The sequence below is a fragment of the Brachyhypopomus gauderio genome, unplaced genomic scaffold (genome assembly GCF_052324685.1).
Source record: "Brachyhypopomus gauderio isolate BG-103 unplaced genomic scaffold, BGAUD_0.2 sc44, whole genome shotgun sequence".
In the NCBI taxonomy this organism is placed as follows: Eukaryota; Metazoa; Chordata; class Actinopteri; order Gymnotiformes; family Hypopomidae; genus Brachyhypopomus; species Brachyhypopomus gauderio.
The window spans coordinates 1,227,840-1,246,101 of NW_027506870.1; the positions used below are offsets into that span (position 1 = coordinate 1,227,840).

At 46.0% G+C, this 18,262-nt stretch overlaps 11 non-coding genes and 2 pseudogenes across 11 annotated transcripts; all 13 read right to left on the reverse strand.

Moving 5' to 3' along the window:
- Positions 1 to 223: 223 nt before the first annotated feature.
- LOC143486280 (U1 spliceosomal RNA) lies at positions 224 to 387 on the reverse strand. Its single transcript, XR_013123273.1, has one exon. It is a non-coding gene; the product is annotated as a U1 spliceosomal RNA (small nuclear RNA).
- Positions 388 to 1,013: 626 nt separating this feature from the next.
- LOC143486281 (U1 spliceosomal RNA) lies at positions 1,014 to 1,177 on the reverse strand. Its single transcript, XR_013123274.1, has one exon. It is a non-coding gene; the product is annotated as a U1 spliceosomal RNA (small nuclear RNA).
- A 626-nt stretch (positions 1,178 to 1,803) lies between these two features.
- Positions 1,804 to 1,967, reverse strand: LOC143486282 (U1 spliceosomal RNA). Its single transcript, XR_013123275.1, has one exon. It is a non-coding gene; the product is annotated as a U1 spliceosomal RNA (small nuclear RNA).
- Positions 1,968 to 2,593: 626 nt separating this feature from the next.
- LOC143486283 (U1 spliceosomal RNA) lies at positions 2,594 to 2,757 on the reverse strand. The gene has a single exon (XR_013123276.1). It is a non-coding gene; the product is annotated as a U1 spliceosomal RNA (small nuclear RNA).
- Positions 2,758 to 3,383: 626 nt separating this feature from the next.
- LOC143486284 (U1 spliceosomal RNA) lies at positions 3,384 to 3,547 on the reverse strand. The gene has a single exon (XR_013123277.1). It is a non-coding gene; the product is annotated as a U1 spliceosomal RNA (small nuclear RNA).
- A 626-nt stretch (positions 3,548 to 4,173) lies between these two features.
- On the reverse strand, positions 4,174 to 4,337 carry LOC143486285 (U1 spliceosomal RNA). Its single transcript, XR_013123278.1, has one exon. It is a non-coding gene; the product is annotated as a U1 spliceosomal RNA (small nuclear RNA).
- An 8,928-nt stretch (positions 4,338 to 13,265) lies between these two features.
- On the reverse strand, positions 13,266 to 13,416 carry LOC143486495 (U1 spliceosomal RNA; annotated as a pseudogene).
- Positions 13,417 to 14,042: 626 nt separating this feature from the next.
- On the reverse strand, positions 14,043 to 14,175 carry LOC143486511 (U1 spliceosomal RNA; annotated as a pseudogene).
- Positions 14,176 to 14,801: 626 nt separating this feature from the next.
- Positions 14,802 to 14,965, reverse strand: LOC143486397 (U1 spliceosomal RNA). Its single transcript, XR_013123387.1, has one exon. It is a non-coding gene; the product is annotated as a U1 spliceosomal RNA (small nuclear RNA).
- A 626-nt stretch (positions 14,966 to 15,591) lies between these two features.
- LOC143486287 (U1 spliceosomal RNA) lies at positions 15,592 to 15,755 on the reverse strand. The gene has a single exon (XR_013123280.1). It is a non-coding gene; the product is annotated as a U1 spliceosomal RNA (small nuclear RNA).
- A 626-nt stretch (positions 15,756 to 16,381) lies between these two features.
- Positions 16,382 to 16,545, reverse strand: LOC143486477 (U1 spliceosomal RNA). Its single transcript, XR_013123464.1, has one exon. It is a non-coding gene; the product is annotated as a U1 spliceosomal RNA (small nuclear RNA).
- Positions 16,546 to 17,171: 626 nt separating this feature from the next.
- On the reverse strand, positions 17,172 to 17,335 carry LOC143486434 (U1 spliceosomal RNA). Its single transcript, XR_013123423.1, has one exon. It is a non-coding gene; the product is annotated as a U1 spliceosomal RNA (small nuclear RNA).
- A 626-nt stretch (positions 17,336 to 17,961) lies between these two features.
- LOC143486358 (U1 spliceosomal RNA) lies at positions 17,962 to 18,125 on the reverse strand. Its single transcript, XR_013123349.1, has one exon. It is a non-coding gene; the product is annotated as a U1 spliceosomal RNA (small nuclear RNA).
- Positions 18,126 to 18,262: the final 137 nt, after the last annotated feature.

The following is an 18,262-nucleotide window of genomic DNA, read 5'->3' on the forward strand; positions in this document are numbered from 1 at the left end:
CCAGTCTTTTAAATGCTTTGATCAATGTAGGAAATAGGAAAGAATGAAACGTTTAAGTGTGTACATAAATATACTGCATTTCAGGCAAAATACAACTAAACCTGTCTACCCACACTGTCTATAATGCCATACCAACAGGTGGAGCTCAAGCACTGAGAAGCTACTGTGAAGCAAATTGTAATAATTGCTTGTTTTATTTCTTCTTTTTTTCCACAAAATGTATCAGGGGAGAGCGCGAACGCAGTCCCCCACTACCAGAAATTATGCAGTCGAGATTCCCGCATTTGGGGAATTCGCAAGGGTCAGCACAGCCTGAGTGCAATGGCTGAGCCTCACCTTGGGCGAACCACCTTCCTGATCATGGTCTCACCCCTGCCAGGTAAGTATGACTTGGAAATGCAGCTGTACAAGAACCCTTTCCCCTTGTCAGAACACAGGAAAAGGAAAACATGGGCAGAGGGGAGGGCGGGTCAGGGCCTGACAGACAGGGGGCGGGGTTGCAGGGCAATGGGCGGGCACTTGATTACAGGAAAGGGAAAATGATTGGAAAACATTTTGGTCTTGCACGTCAAACTCAGCAAAGGACAAGAGTCCTTACGTGTAGCCCGCTCTAGAAGCACCCAGTGCGTATTGATTTTGCCGTCGCTGGCAAGACTCCTTCTGCCGTTTGTCAACAGTTTTAAGGCTTTTTATGCTCCTAGCTAGGTTTAGAGATCGAATAGAATGAATAAAGCCATGACTGATTCTGTGATGGATTAGATCTTGTTCACATAGAACATCATGGAAAGCCCCAGTCTTTTAAATGCTTTGATCAATGTAGGAAATAGGAAAGAATGAAACGTTTAAGTGTGTACATAAATATACTGCATTTCAGGCAAAATACAACTAAACCTGTCTACCCACACTGTCTATAATGCCATACCAACAGGTGGAGCTCAAGCACTGAGAAGCTACTGTGAAGCAAATTGTAATAATTGCTTGTTTTATTTCTTCTTTTTTTCCACAAAATGTATCAGGGGAGAGCGCGAACGCAGTCCCCCACTACCAGAAATTATGCAGTCGAGATTCCCGCATTTGGGGAATTCGCAAGGGTCAGCACAGCCTGAGTGCAATGGCTGAGCCTCACCTTGGGCGAACCACCTTCCTGATCATGGTCTCACCCCTGCCAGGTAAGTATGACTTGGAAATGCAGCTGTACAAGAACCCTTTCCCCTTGTCAGAACACAGGAAAAGGAAAACATGGGCAGAGGGGAGGGCGGGTCAGGGCCTGACAGACAGGGGGCGGGGTTGCAGGGCAATGGGCGGGCACTTGATTACAGGAAAGGGAAAATGATTGGAAAACATTTTGGTCTTGCACGTCAAACTCAGCAAAGGACAAGAGTCCTTACGTGTAGCCTGCTCTAGAAGCACCCAGTGCGTATTGATTTTGCCGTCGCTGGCAATACTCCTTCTGCCGTTTGTCAACAGTTTTAAGGCTTTTTATGCTCCTAGCTAGGTTTAGAGATCGAATAGAATGAATAAAGCCATGACTGATTCTGTGATGGATTAGATCTTGTTCACATAGAACATCATGGAAAGCCCCAGTCTTTTAAATGCTTTGATCAATGTAGGAAATAGGAAAGAATGAAACGTTTAAGTGTGTACATAAATATACTGCATTTCAGGCAAAATACAACTAAACCTGTCTACCCACACTGTCTATAATACCATACCAACAGGTGGAGCTCAAGCACTGAGAAGCTACTGTGAAGCAAATTGTAATAATTGCTTGTTTTATTTCTTCTTTTTTTCCACAAAATGTATCAGGGGAGAGCGCGAACGCAGTCCCCCACTACCAGAAATTATGCAGTCGAGATTCCCGCATTTGGGGAATTCGCAAGGGTCAGCACAGCCTGAGTGCAATGGCTGAGCCTCACCTTGGGCGAACCACCTTCCTGATCATGGTCTCACCCCTGCCAGGTAAGTATGACTTGGAAATGCAGCTGTACAAGAACCCTTTCCCCTTGTCAGAACACAGGAAAAGGAAAACATGGGCAGAGGGGAGGGCGGGTCAGGGCCTGACAGACAGGGGGCGGGGTTGCAGGGCAATGGGCGGGCACTTGATTACAGGAAAGGGAAAATGATTGGAAAACATTTTGGTCTTGCACGTCAAACTCAGCAAAGGACAAGAGTCCTTACGTGTAGCCCGCTCTAGAAGCACCCAGTGCGTATTGATTTTGCCGTCGCTGGCAAGACTCCTTCTGCCGTTTGTCAACAGTTTTAAGGCTTTTTATGCTCCTAGCTAGGTTTAGAGATCGAATAGAATGAATAAAGCCATGACTGATTCTGTGATGGATTAGATCTTGTTCACATAGAACATCATGGAAAGCCCCAGTCTTTTAAATGCTTTGATCAATGTAGGAAATAGGAAAGAATGAAACGTTTAAGTGTGTACATAAATATACTGCATTTCAGGCAAAATACAACTAAACCTGTCTACCCACACTGTCTATAATGCCATACCAACAGGTGGAGCTCAAGCACTGAGAAGCTACTGTGAAGCAAATTGTAATAATTGCTTGTTTTATTTCTTCTTTTTTTCCACAAAATGTATCAGGGGAGAGCGCGAACGCAGTCCCCCACTACCAGAAATTATGCAGTCGAGATTCCCGCATTTGGGGAATTCGCAAGGGTCAGCACAGCCTGAGTGCAATGGCTGAGCCTCACCTTGGGCGAACCACCTTCCTGATCATGGTCTCACCCCTGCCAGGTAAGTATGACTTAGAAATGCAGCTGTACAAGAACCCTTTCCCCTTGTCAGAACACAGGAAAAGGAAAACATGGGCAGAGGGGAGGGCGGGTCAGGGCCTGACAGACAGGGGGCGGGGTTGCAGGGCAATGGGCGGGCACTTGATTACAGGAAAGGGAAAATGATTGGAAAACATTTTGGTCTTGCACGTCAAACTCAGCAAAGGACAAGAGTCCTTACGTGTAGCCCGCTCTAGAAGCACCCAGTGCGTATTGATTTTGCCGTCGCTGGCAAGACTCCTTCTGCTGTTTGTCAACAGTTTTAAGGCTTTTTATGCTCCTAGCTAGGTTTAGAGATCGAATAGAATGAATAAAGCCATGACTGATTCTGTGATGGATTAGATCTTGTTCACATAGAACATCATGGAAAGCTCCAGTCTTTTAAATGCTTTGATCAATGTAGGAAATAGGAAAGAATGAAACGTTTAAGTGTGTACATAAATATACTGCATTTCAGGCAAAATACAACTAAACCTGTCTACCCACACTGTCTATAATGCCATACCAACAGGTGGAGCTCAAGCACTGAGAAGCTACTGTGAAGCAAATTGTAATAATTGCTTGTTTTATTTCTTCTTTTTTTCCACAAAATGTATCAGGGGAGAGCGCGAACGCAGTCCCCCACTACCAGAAATTATGCAGTCGAGATTCCCGCATTTGGGGAATTCGCAAGGGTCAGCACAGCCTGAGTGCAATGGCTGAGCCTCACCTTGGGCGAACCACCTTCCTGATCATGGTCTCACCCCTGCCAGGTAAGTATGACTTGGAAATGCAGCTGTACAAGAACCCTTTCCCCTTGTCAGAACACAGGAAAAGGAAAACATGGGCAGAGGGGAGGGCGGGTCAGGGCCTGACAGACAGGGGGAGGGGTTGCAGGGCAATGGGCGGGCACTTGATTACAGGAAAGGGAAAATGATTGGAAAACATTTTGGTCTTGCACGTCAAACTCAGCAAAGGACAAGAGTCCTTACGTGTAGCCCGCTCTAGAAGCACCCAGTGCGTATTGATTTTGCCGTCGCTGGCAAGACTCCTTCTGCCGTTTGTCAACAGTTTTAAGGCTTTTTATGCTCCTAGCTAGGTTTAGAGATCGAATAGAATGAATAAAGCCATGACTGATTCTGTGATGGATTAGATCTTGTTCACATAGAACATCATGGAAAGCCCCAGTCTTTTAAATGCTTTGATCAATGTAGGAAATAGGAAAGAATGAAACGTTTAAGTGTGTACATAAATATACTGCATTTCAGGCAAAATACAACTAAACCTGTCTACCCACACTGTCTATAATGCCATACCAACAGGTGGAGCTCAAGCACTGAGAAGCTACTGTGAAGCAAATTGTAATAATTGCTTGTTTTATTTCTTCTTTTTTTCCACAAAATGTATCAGGGGAGAGCGCGAACGCAGTCCCCCACTACCAGAAATTATGCAGTCGAGATTCCCGCATTTGGGGAATTCGCAAGGGTCAGCACAGCCTGAGTGCAATGGCTGAGCCTCACCTTGGGCGAACCACCTTCCTGATCATGGTCTCACCCCTGCCAGGTAAGTATGACTTGGAAATGCAGCTGTACAAGAACCCTTTCCCCTTGTCAGAACACAGGAAAAGGAAAACATGGGCAGAGGGGAGGGCGGGTCAGGGCCTGACAGACAGGGGGCGGGGTTGCAGGGCAATGGGCGGGCACTTGATTACAGGAAAGGGAAAATTATTGGAAAACATTTTGGTCTTGCACGTCAAACTCAGCAAAGGACAAGAGTCCTTACGTGTAGCCCGCTCTAGAAGCACCCAGTGCGTATTGATTTTGCCGTCGCTGGTGTGAGAGAAATTATTGATTGTTGATTAATAACTATTAATTAGATTATGTTTAATTATTATAAGAGATCATTATGAACTTTATGATTTAGGACATGTCCATTCTGACTAAGCAGAAGGACTACAATAATGAAGTAGTGTGATTCAGTGTAACCATGTTTAGTTCATATTATACATGTGTGCTATACGTGACCCAGGTCAGGGAGAGTGCTGAGGGTAAGAGCACTCTGTTAACTGGTAGTCACTAGGCTACTAGTCTTGGGTCATTTAGCTTCCTCTGTGTTGAACTGATACATCAGTTGCTTCCGCTAACTCTAGGGAAGTCCATATTAGGAGATACACACATGTGAGACAAAGTAGCCTGCTGGACGCCTATGTTTTGGAACATGCTGTGCGTAAGATAACCTGCTGTTAGAACTGCTGAATTGTGTTTAAGATTGTATATAAGCAGGGGGAGCGCCCCCCTGCCTTCAGAGTTGTCATGCTTGAATGAGACTCTCATGTCTGTGTCTGTCTGTGTCTGTCTTGTATCTGTCTTTGTCCTATTTATATATATTTATATTTTTGTAATAAATTAATCATTTAACCACGTCTGAGTCCTCATCCATTTATTAGAAAATTTCCACGACAATTTGGCGTCACGAACAGGATCGGCGAGAGGCACCCCGGAAAGGCGGTGACTGATCTTCGAGGACGCTCCCCGGGGGATGAGATCCCTGGCTGGGCTGGGCAAAGTGGGAACCCCACGAGAAAAGGGAAAGTACCTATCCAGGGAGTGATGTCACCGCCAGTCTCCGGTGGTGTTCTCCGCCCGATTTAACGAAAATTGCAGTAAGTGGAAATTCTGTTTCATTTTTAGTTTATAAAATTCTAGGAATTTTTTTTGTTTTTAAGTGTTAGATATCCGCCAGTGTCCGCCCGCCGGATGATCTCTGTTTATACAATAGGGATATGGCATATCACCTACAGGGATACAGAGAGGTATCGCCTGAAAATATAAAGTCTATACGGTGGGGATACTGCGATATCGCCCACGCGGGATAGGACTTAGCCTAGCGCCCGTCAGTCTGGCCAGAGATCCAGCTGGGCAGAAGCGCACTGATTAGACGTAATACAGTGTTGGCTAGCTCCGGAGCGGCAGAGATATCCGATAGGGGCGGGTGGAACTGTTTGTTACGTTGGTATGCAGTAGCGGATCTAAATTTTGAGGACTTTTTCTGGCGTGTTTAATTGATTTGGGATTTTTATTTATTTTTTTTTGGACCCCTCACAAAAAAAAAAAAAAAAAAAAGTGTGAAGGGTCATCTCTGGGATTGTCTAGAATTATGAGTAAACATAATTTGGGTAAAATTGGTAAAATACATAGTAAGAGTAAAGCATCAGAGGCTCCTAATATAATCATAATAATAATAAATATAAGTGTGATTTACCAAATGACCAGAGATTATTTAGAAGATGTAACTCGACATGTGAATTTTTGGGCTAAGCATTATGGGTTTGTTTCAAAGGGAACATTGAGTGTAGACTATCTGCGCCGACTAGTTGAGAGAGTGAAAACAGAGCCCAAGGGCGCAGATAGAAAAACACGAAAGTATTTTGTTAAACATAAAGCAGATATGGAAGAAAAAGCAAAATGTTGGCTTGAAGAAGCCGAGAAAAGGCAAGCACGACAGGTAGGGATTAAAAAGTGTACTAACAAAAGTCTCTCAGTGTGTTGTTGTAGCCGACCAGACCTCGACGCTGCCCCGTCGAGATCTGCGCCAACCATCCCGGCTCAGCAACTGCACCAACTGCAAGATGCACCCACAGCCGCTACCCCTGCCTCCCGCACCTCCACCGCCAGTTCCAGCACCACCAGCTCTGGCGCCACCACGACAGCAAACTCTGTCTGCCACACTTGCACTGCGAGCTCCAGTGCCATCAGTTCCCATCAGGTATCACAACCACAACCTCTGCCTCCTTCACTCCCACCAGCCCAACAGCTGCCGCTGCACCCAGGGCCGCTAGTCCCTTATGATGACGTCCGCCAGGCGATGGAGTGTGCCCGCCAGACGATGGAATGCATCAACCGAACGATGGGAAGAGACTTCCCCAACACCACCATCACCACCACCACCACCCCCGCTGCGCGCACAGCCGCCACCACCCCCGCCGCCAGATCCACCCATGGCAACACACACAAGAAGCCGTGAGAAGCTCGCCACAGAAAGAAAGGGTCAGGTGATGCTTGAACTGACCACCCCAGGGTGCGCAACGACCTTTCTGATGGTCAAGGTTGCAGGCCCTGAAGGAGACATCATGGTCCAGGAGATCACTGGACAGGAGATGACATCATGAAGGCGGCGGTGGGCCTGGGTAAACCGACAGAGATGGGAGGTAAGCGCTTCGGCGAAGAACTAACAGCTTTTGTTCAGTCTTGTCATCCAGTCAAACAAGATAGACTGAGACCGGACACCGGGAGACGTCCATCTCCACAACACTGAGTGGGAACAGCAGCTGGACAGGAGGATCCAAACAGGCCCTACAGAGAGATTGTAGGACGCCTGGTCGCAAGGCTGGAAGCTGCACACCCAGCCACTATCAACACGTCCAAAATAGCTGCATGTAAACAAGAAGACGGAGAACCTGTCAGCGACTTCCTCGTGAGACCAGAGTTCACACCGACCACAGCGGTCTTGTAGCACCAGCACAACGAGCGGAGGCCGGCGGAGGGCAGCCCATGGGAAGCCCACCTGAGAAACAGCTTCCTGGTAAGCATGAGAAAAGACATAAGTGACCTCATCAGAGCCCAGTGCATTGGGTACAACAACGCTACCCTGAAAACCATAGAAGATCATGCCAAGCATCACGAGGCACAGCTGGCATGGAGAGTGAACAAGAAAATCCAGAAGCAAGCTGAGACCATGGTACAGAGAACGCGGGAGGGGCCGCGTCAGAGGCTGAGGAAGAAGACGAGGTGGATGGGGACGAGAGAGTTACCCCAGAGGAGAGGTGGTGAATGTTACAACTGTGGAAAACTAGGACACTTTGCAAGAGATGGTCCTGAAAATAAAGAAAATGCTGAGCAGAGAAACAGAACTTTCAGAGATTGACGGGCAGCGGAGAGGCTGGACGGTACAGGACCACTGGAAGACGACAAAAGGAAAGTAACTGGTTTAAATTATCATTTAATTTATCAATGCTTGCAGAAGATTAGTGTAGGGCCGCAGGGCCTGCCTAAAATAACACTGACTGTAAACTGCACTAAAATAAAAGTTTTTGGTTTATAGTGGTGCCACCCATTCAAAGAAAAGAAAAAAAAAAAAAGCCTCTACGATGTAAATGAAATAATACATTTGAACATGAATTTTTAATTTTAACTGCTAAATGTATGTTATGGGTTGTGACTTAATGTATAAATTGGGCCTGAGTAGCAGGCCTGAGGGGTTGTTTGTGCAGTGGGAGTTAGCTGTGTTGGGGTTCAGTTATCAGCAGGAGTTCCACTGTCTGCTTATGAGCTGCAGAGTGCAGGAGGAGAGTGTTGGGAACACTTCATGTGTGAAGTGTGTAGTTTGTTGCCAGGTGATTTGATGTTGAGACCGTAGGGGTCACTGCACTGCACGCTGCATGTGAGTGAGGGCCCCGATAGAGGTTTTGAGGATAAATTTGATGTTGGAAAACATGATTGCTTGGTTGTCACTGCTATTGTGTGGGATTGCGTGTGGGCTGCGGCAATGGTGCAAACCACATTAGAACAGGAAGACCTGTTCTCATTTCCTCGATCTAAACCACACGTGTCACTAGCAAACGTGTGCGAGGAGCCACAATGGCAGGACATCGGTGAATGGATGACAGAGATGTCTGACATTACCAAATGGGAGAGAGTTCTTGGCAGGAACACCATGTTTAGCCCTAGCAGGAGGGCGTGAATGCAGCCGGCGCCGTGCTGGCTCCCCTGCAGGTGGGGAGTGGAACTGATTAACCCCCTTGATATTTTTTTAGCCGCCTCCCTTACCCTCTCAGAAAAAAAAAAAAATGAGAGGAAGAGGAACTCAGAACTGTTCCTGCAGCATTATGGGCACCAGGTAAGAGCGATGTTGGGGCTCATACGGGGGGTGTGAGCCCATACACATCACCCCAAAATCTTACTATAGGCCAAAACAACATCAATACCCTTTGAAGCCTGAGGCGCTCAAAGGAAATTAGGCCAGTTTTTCCAATCACTTAGGCAAGCTGGAGTGATCGTACTGTGCCCTAACTCACCCGTGCACACTCCAATTTTTCCAGTTAAGAAAACAGGGCGGGAAGAATGGCGATTTGTGCAGGATTTGCTGGCTGTCAATGCAGCAGTACACGTTAGAGCCCCAAAAGTGCCAAATCCTCACAATATTCTTTCCCAGATTCCCCCAGATAGCCAGTGGTTCAGTGTAGTGGCCCTAGCAAATGCATTTTCGTGCATCCAGATAGCCAGTACTGGTTTGCATTTTCCTTTGAAGTAAAAAAAAAACATACACATCACCCACCATTTACAATGCAGCGCTGCGAGACAGTCTGGCCTCTCTGAAACTTCCAGAGGGCATTGCACTGTTGCACTACGTAGATGTTCTGATACTCTGTGTAAACACATGAGAAGCATGCAAAGAGAGCCACAGTGGCATTGCTACATCACCTAGCAAGGGAAGGCCACAAGGTTCCTAAGCAAAATTGCAATATTGCTGAAAAAAGTGCACTTCCTGGGTCATGACGTAGTATGTATTGAAACTCTGACACAACAAACAGATAAAAATAACATTTGTTAAAGAGAATAAGCCCGTTTGAACAAATGAGTCTTAAGAACAGTTTTGAATTCTGAAATAAAAGTTCAGAATTGATGTGTGTGTTCAGTGTTCGTATGTGTGTGGCGAGTGTTGACGTTAAAGGACCAGTGTTTTGACTCAAGCCCACAGTGACAGACAGAGGCCAGTAGCCTACTTTTCAGGAAAACTAGACCCCGGGGCAGCCGGGGTGCGGGCACTGGTAGCATTCAGAGATATAGTGGGGTACGCTCAACTCGCACTTCGGGTCAAACATGCTGTTTTTTGAATTTTACAGGACCAGAAAAAAAAAAAAAAGCACATTTATCCACACAGAGGTTTTGGAAACGATATCACTCCTGCCACATTATTCTGCTCAAGCAGCTGAGCTCACCATTCCTTACCAGCTCAAGGTCAAAGATAAAGCACCAACTGATCTCACAACTACAATCATCAAATGTGCCGCACACACCAGAACAGGCGACACAGTAGCAAAAGGCAATGCCTTCACAGACTCCACAGCCCAAAACACAGTTTTGCAGGCTCCAAACACACAAATGATGCTAACGGATCACAGTAACAGAGAAGACACACCCTTAACAACCAGAGCAATACAAACACAAGCCACAATGAAAGACAAACAGAGATGGGCAAAAGGGGGGGTGCAAAACAATGAGGGGAGTCTGGACACACACACGGAGACAGGTAAGACGTGTGTCCCTACAGCCTACATGAGAGGACTGATTGAAATTGCTCATAGTAGGAGTCACAATGAGCAAAGGGGGGATAGTGGCATGCACTAGCATGCACTAAGAATAACCACACTCACCCAAAATTTTTATACACGATGTCTGGTATCCCACCACAGGGGGATAACAGACCTAAACATGCACCCGCCGGACACCTGCCGCCGACCGAACCCTTTCAACACTGGCAAATTGATCTTGTTGAACTAACACCTGCTGAAATACAGGCTTGTGTGTATGTATGTCTAGCAAATGGACGGAGGCCTTCCCCACCACAAAGCAGAATTCAGATACGGTGGCAAAGATGCTACTAAGGCAAATAATCCCACGATGGGGGTTACCCAGGAGCAGTGCAGAGAGCCAATGGCACAATTAAGGGGGGGCTTTCTAAACTAACTCAGGAAACAGGATTGAAATGTCTGCCTCTGGTTTTGTGGCAGAGCAGCACTCTGCCCCAAGCTCGCACAGGCTTATCAGCCTTTGAGATTGTGTTTGGAAGGCCTCCAAACATGGGAGTAGTGCCGCCGGAATGGGACACACACACACACACACACACTCACACTCACACTCACACACACGTTGAGCCATTAATATGTTATCCTGCACAAGTTTGTCTCTATTTTGTCTGAGCAGGTCAAAACTGTCAGAGGTGTCAGAGAATCCATTGCACGAGTTCCAGCCGGGAGACTGGCTGCTGATCAGAGATCCACGTGCTGCTAACAACCAACACAGCTGTAAAGACCAGCAGCCGAGCCACGTGGACACACCACACCCACTGCAAAAGAGCTCCAGAGCAGCCGCCAGAATGAATGTTATGCTGTTGTTTTTTACATGATGCTTTTCTCAACAGGAGGGGCAACTGTCATCTCCCCCACACCGGAGGAGAGGTGTGAGGGAAAGAAAGCATGTGTAATGTCCAATGTCACTGCTACTGCAGTGAAACCAAACCAGCCCTGTCTGGTTTGCCATCCTTTCCACATGCCGTGAACACCAACACCAATCACTTTTAAAATGGCTACAATGTTAACTAACAGACCCATATGTGAGATTGATAGGTTAACAGGTCAATTCTACAACATGACCTCACGCTATCATTCACAGTGGTAAGGTTCCTGATTGGGTAGGTGATGATGTTGCAAGTATGGATCATAGGAAATAAACGACTGCGACTCGAATGACCAGGTGTCACGAGCCGGCATTCGCAACATGACATTTGACACCGCCCCTGTTGAGGGAGAGTGGTGTCTATGCTCAGAGGAGGCCTTGAAGGCCATCTTTGGATAGAGCACACCAAGTGCCAGGTTGATCTGGTAGCAACAGCCAGAGATGAATCAACATGCACCATTAGACTAAATAACTCCTCTGCAAAATGGAGTTTCACCTCCTGTCATGGCATCGTGAACCCAGTAACAGATTGGGTGACAATGTGGGCATGCAGAGAGAAAACCTACTCTGCTCTACCTGAGAGATCATACAACGGGGGTCACTGTTCCTCGGAGGAGGAACTGCAGCAACAATGAATAAGATCAATGGACTTGAATGGCAAGTTCTGACTTTGGCTTCTCGTACTGAGACTGCCCTGGACCTATTAAACAAGAAGTGAAAGAAATTAGACAAGTATAGGTCCAGAATAGACTAGCTTTAGACCTCCTCCTCAGAAAAGAAGGAGATGTGTGTAAGAAAATCAATGTTTCATGTTGTTTCAGCATTCCAGATTACTATGATAATATTACTGATTTAATTGATCACATGAAGGCCGAGGTTCAAGAACCTGGTTTGGGTGGATCACTTCATGGCTAGGCCCATGGGGACATTGGATGCTGACTATGATTTTACCAATTGTAATAATCATTTAGCTGTTGTTGTGTTTGCTGCCTTGTATTTTGTCTTGCTGTTCGTCGTGGCTTACTGGCCTTATGCGTCAGCATTTTCAGATGGCCTTGCACGACGACTTAAAGGAGCCTGAGATAGCAGACTCCTTGGGACGTCTGTTTAAGGAAGACGTCTGGGACGACCTGGCGACTGGCTGGGTTGTGCCCGATGGCCCTGAGCAGCTTAACTGACTCTAGAGCCTGACTTAAGTTGATATTCTATGATGAAATTAATGATTTATTCTCTCCTTTTTAATGATTACACAGAATCAAAGGGGGGAAGTGTGAGAGAAATTATTGATTGTTGATTAATAACTATTAATTAGATTATGTTTAATTATTATAAGAGATCATTATGAACTTTATGATTTAGGACATGTCCATTCTGACTAAGCAGAAGGACTACAATAATGAAGTAGTGTGATTCAGTGTAACCATGTTTAGTTCATAGTATACATGTGTGCTATACGTGACCCAGGTCAGGGAGAGTGCTGAGGGTAAGAGCACTCTGTTAACTGGTAGTCACTAGGCTACTAGTCTTGGGTCATTTAGCTTCCTCTGTGTTGAACTGATACATCAGTTGCTTCCGCTAACTCTAGGGAAGTCCATATTAGGAGATACACACATGTGAGACAAAGTAGCCTGCTGGACGCCTATGTTTTGGAACATGCTGTGCGTAAGATAACCTGCTGTTAGAACTGCTGAATTGTGTTTAAGATTGTATATAAGCAGGGGGAGCGCCCCCCTGCCTTCAGAGTTGTCATGCTTGAATGAGACTCTCATGTCTGTGTCTGTCTGTGTCTGTCTTGTATCTGTCTTTGTCCTATTTATATATATTTATATTTTTGTAATAAATTAATCATTTAACCACGTCTGAGTCCTCATCCATTTATTAGAAAATTTCCACGACACTGGCAAGACTCCTTCTGCCGTTTGTCAACAGTTTTAAGGCTTTTTATGCTCCTAGCTAGGTTTAGAGATCGAATAGAATGAATAAAGCCATGACTGATTCTGTGATGGATTAGATCTTGTTCACATAGAACATCATGGAAAGCCCCAGTCTTTTAAATGCTTTGATCAATGTAGGAAATAGGAAAGAATGAAACGTTTAAGTGTGTACATAAATATACTGCATTTCAGGCAAAATACAACTAAACCTGTCTACCCACACTGTCTATAATGCCATACCAACAGGTGGAGCTCAAGCACTGAGAAGCTACTGTGAAGCAAATTGTAATAATTGCTTGTTTTATTTCTTCTTTTTTTCCACAAAATGTATCAGGGGAGAGCGCGAACGCAGTCCCCCACTACCAGAAATTATGCAGTCGAGATTCCCGCATTTGGGGAATTCGCAAGGGTCAGCACAGCCTGAGCCTCACCTTGGGCGAACCACCTTCCTGATCATGGTCTCACCCCTGCCAGGTAAGTATGACTTGGAAATGCAGCTGTACAAGAACCCTTTCCCCTTGTCAGAACACAGGAAAAGGAAAACATGGGCAGAGGGGAGGCCGGGTCAGGGCCTGACAGACAGGGGGCGGGGTTGCAGGGCAATGGGCGGGCACTTGATTACAGGAAAGGGAAAATGATTGGAAAACATTTTGGTCTTGCACGTCAAACTCAGCAAAGGACAAGAGTCCTTACGTGTAGCCCGCTCTAGAAGCACCCAGTGCGTATTGATTTTGCCGTCGCTGGCAATACTCCTTCTGCCGTTTGTCAACAGTTTTAAGGCTTTTTATGCTCCTAGCTAGGTTTAGAGATCGAATAGAATGAATAAAGCCATGACTGATTCTGTGATGGATTAGATCTTGTTCACATAGAACATCATGGAAAGCCCCAGTCTTTTAAATGCTTTGATCAATGTAGGAAATAGGAAAGAATGAAACGTTTAAGTGTGTACATAAATATACTGCATTTCAGGCAAAATACAACTAAACCTGTCTACCCACACTGTCTATAATGCCATACCAACAGGTGGAGCTCAAGCACTGAGAAGCTACTGTGAAGCAAATTGTAATAATTGCTTGTTTTATTTCTTCTTTTTTTCCACAAAATGTATCAGGGGAGAGCGCGAACGCAGTCCCCCACTACCAGAAATTCGCAAGGGTCAGCACAGCCTGAGTGCAATGGCTGAGCCTCACCTTGGGCGAACCACCTTCCTGATCATGGTCTCACCCCTGCCAGGTAAGTATGACTTGGAAATGCAGCTGTACAAGAACCCTTTCCCCTTGTCAGAACACAGGAAAAGGAAAACATGGGCAGAGGGGAGGGCGGGTCAGGGCCTGACAGACAGGGGGCGGGGTTGCAGGGCAATGGGCGGGCACTTGATTACAGGAAAGGGAAAATGATTGGAAAACATTTTGGTCTTGCACGTCAAACTCAGCAAAGGACAAGAGTCCTTACGTGTAGCCCGCTCTAGAAGCACCCAGTGCGTATTGATTTTGCCGTCGCTGGCAAGACTCCTTCTGCCGTTTGTCAACAGTTTTAAGGCTTTTTATGCTCCTAGCTAGGTTTAGAGATCGAATAGAATGAATAAAGCCATGACTGATTCTGTGATGGATTAGATCTTGTTCACATAGAACATCATGGAAAGCCCCAGTCTTTTAAATGCTTTGATCAATGTAGGAAATAGGAAAGAATGAAACGTTTAAGTGTGTATATAAATATACTGCATTTCAGGCAAAATACAACTAAACCTGTCTACCCACACTGTCTATAATGCCATACCAACAGGTGGAGCTCAAGCACTGAGAAGCTACTGTGAAGCAAATTGTAATAATTGCTTGTTTTATTTCTTCTTTTTTTCCACAAAATGTATCAGGGGAGAGCACGAACGCAGTCCCCCACTACCAGAAATTATGCAGTCGAGATTCCCGCATTTGGGGAATTCGCAAGGGTCAGCACAGCCTGAGTGCAATGGCTGAGCCTCACCTTGGGCAAACCACCTTCCTGATCATGGTCTCACCCCTGCCAGGTAAGTATGACTTGGAAATGCAGCTGTACAAGAACCCTTTCCCCTTGTCAGAACACAGGAAAAGGAAAACATGGGCAGAGGGGAGGGCGGGTCAGGGCCTGACAGACAGGGGGCGGGGTTGCAGGGCAATGGGCGGGCACTTGATTACAGGAAAGGGAAAATGATTGGAAAACATTTTGGTCTTGCACGTCAAACTCAGCAAAGGACAAGAGTCCTTACGTGTAGCCCGCTCTAGAAGCACCCAGTGCGTATTGATTTTGCCGTCGCTGGCAAGACTCCTTCTGCCGTTTGTCAACAGTTTTAAGGCTTTTTATGCTCCTAGCTAGGTTTAGAGATCGAATAGAATGAATAAAGCCATGACTGATTCTGTGATGGATTAGATCTTGTTCACATAGAACATCATGGAAAGCCCCAGTCTTTTAAATGCTTTGATCAATGTAGGAAATAGGAAAGAATGAAACGTTTAAGTGTGTACATAAATATACTGCATTTCAGGCAAAATACAACTAAACCTGTCTACCCACACTGTCTATAATGCCATACCAACAGGTGGAGCTCAAGCACTGAGAAGCTACTGTGAAGCAAATTGTAATAATTGCTTGTTTTATTTCTTCTTTTTTTCCACAAAATGTATCAGGGGAGAGCGCGAACGCAGTCCCCCACTACCAGAAATTATGCAGTCGAGATTCCCGCATTTGGGGAATTCGCAAGGGTCAGCACAGCCTGAGTGCAATGGCTGAGCCTCACCTTGGGCGAACCACCTTCCTGATCATGGTCTCACCCCTGCCAGGTAAGTATGACTTGGAAATGCAGCTGTACAAGAACCCTTTCCCCTTGTCAGAACACAGGAAAAGGAAAACATGGGCAGAGGGGAGGGCGGGTCAGGGCCTGACAGACAGGGGGCGGGGTTGCAGGGCAATGGGCGGGCACTTGATTACAGGAAAGGGAAAATGATTGGAAAACATTTTGGTCTTGCACGTCAAACTCAGCAAAGGACAAGAGTCCTTACGTGTAGCCCGCTCTAGAAGCACCCAGTGCGTATTGATTTTGCCGTCGCTGGCAAGACTCCTTCTGCCGTTTGTCAACAGTTTTAAGGCTTTTTATGCTCCTAGCTAGGTTTAGAGATCGAATAGAATGAATAAAGCCATGACTGATTCTGTGATGGATTAGATCTTGTTCACATAGAACATCATGGAAAGCCCCAGTCTTTTAAATGCTTTGATCAATGTAGGAAATAGGAAAGAATGAAACGTTTAAGTGTGTACATAAATATACTGCATTTCAGGCAAAATACAACTAAACCTGTCTACCCACACTGTCTATAATGCCATACCAACAGGTGGAGCTCAAGCACTGAGAAGCTACTGTGAAGCAAATTGTAATAATTGCTTGTTTTATTTCTTCTTTTTTTCCACAAAATGTATCAGGGGAGAGCGCGAACGCAGTCCCCCACTACCAGAAATTATGCAGTGGAGATTCCCGCATTTGGGGAATTCGCAAGGGTCAGCACAGCCTGAGTGCAATGGCTGAGCCTCACCTTGGGCGAACCACCTTCCTGATCATGGTCTCACCCCTGCCAGGTAAGTATGACTTGGAAATGCAGCTGTACAAGAACCCTTTCCCCTTGTCAGAACACAGGAAAAGGAAAACATGGGCAGAGGGGAGGGCGGGTCAGGGCCTGACAGACAGGGGGCGGGGTTGCAGGGCAATGGGCGGGCACTTGATTACAGGAAAGGGAAAATGATTGGAAAACATTTTGGTCTTGCACGTCAAACTCAGCAAAGGACAAGAGTCCTTACGTGTAGCCCGCTCTAGAAGCACCCAGTGCGTATTGATTTTGCCGTCGCTGGCAAGACTCCTTCTGCCGTTTGTCAACAGTTTTAAGGCTTTTTATGCTCCTAGCTAGGTTTAGAGATCGAATAGAATGAATAAAGCCATGACTGATTCTGTGATGGATTAGATCTTGTTCACATAGAACATCATGGAAAGCCCCAGTCTTTTAAATGCTTTGATCAATGTAGGAAATAGGAAAGAATGAAACGTTTAAGTGTGTACATAAATATACTGCATTTCAGGCAAAATACAACTAAACCTGTCTACCCACACTGTCTATAATGCCATACCAACAGGTGGAGCTCAAGCACTGAGAAGCTACTGTGAAGCAAATTGTAATAATTGCTTGTTTTATTTCTTCTTTTTTTCCACAAAATGTATCAGGGGAGAGCGCGAACGCAGTCCCCCACTACCAGAAATTATGCAGTTGAGATTCCCGCATTTGGGGAATTCGCAAGGGTCAGCACAGCCTGAGTGCAATGGCTGAGCCTCACCTTGGGCGAACCACCTTCCTGATCATGGTCTCACCCCTGCCAGGTAAGTATGACTTGGAAATGCAGCTGTACAAGAACCCTTTCCCCTTGTCAGAACACAGGAAAAGGAAAACATGGGCAGAGGGGAGGGCGGGTCAGGGCCTGACAGACAGGGGGCGGGGTTGCAGGGCAATGGGCGGGCACTTGATTACAGGAAAGGGAAAATGATTGGAAAACATTTTGGTCTTGCACGTCAAACTCAGCAAAGGACAGGAGTCCTTACGTGTAGCCCGCTCTAGAAGCACCCAGTGCGTATTGATTTTGCCGTCGCTGGCAAGACTCCTTCTGCCGTTTGTCAACAGTTTTAAGGCTTTTTATGCTCCTAGCTAGGTTTAGAGATCGAATAGAATGAATAAAGCCATGACTGATTCTGTGATGGATTAGATCTTGTTCACATAGAACATCATGGAAAGCCCCAGTCTTTTAAATGCTTTGATCAATGTAGGAAATAGGAAAGAATGAAACGTTTAAGTGTGTACATAAATATACTGCATTTCAGGCAAAATACAACTAAACCTGTCTACCCACACTGTCTATAATGCCATACCAACAGGTGGAGCTCAAGCACTGAGAAGCTACTGTGAAGCAAATTGTAATAATTGCTTGTTTTATTTCTTCTTTTTTTCCACAAAATGTATCAGGGGAGAGCGCGAACGCAGTCCCCCACTACCAGAAATTATGCAGTCGAGATTCCCGCATTTGGGGAATTCGCAAGGGTCAGCACAGCCTGAGTGCAATGGCTGAGCCTCACCTTGGGCAAACCACCTTCCTGATCATGGTCTCACCCCTGCCAGGTAAGTATGACTTGGAAATGCAGCTGTACAAGAACCCTTTCCCCTTGTCAGAACACAGGAAAAGGAAAACATGGGCAGAGGGGAGGGCGGGTCAGGGCCTGACAGACAGGGGGCGGGGTTGCAGGGCAATGGGCGGGCACTTGAT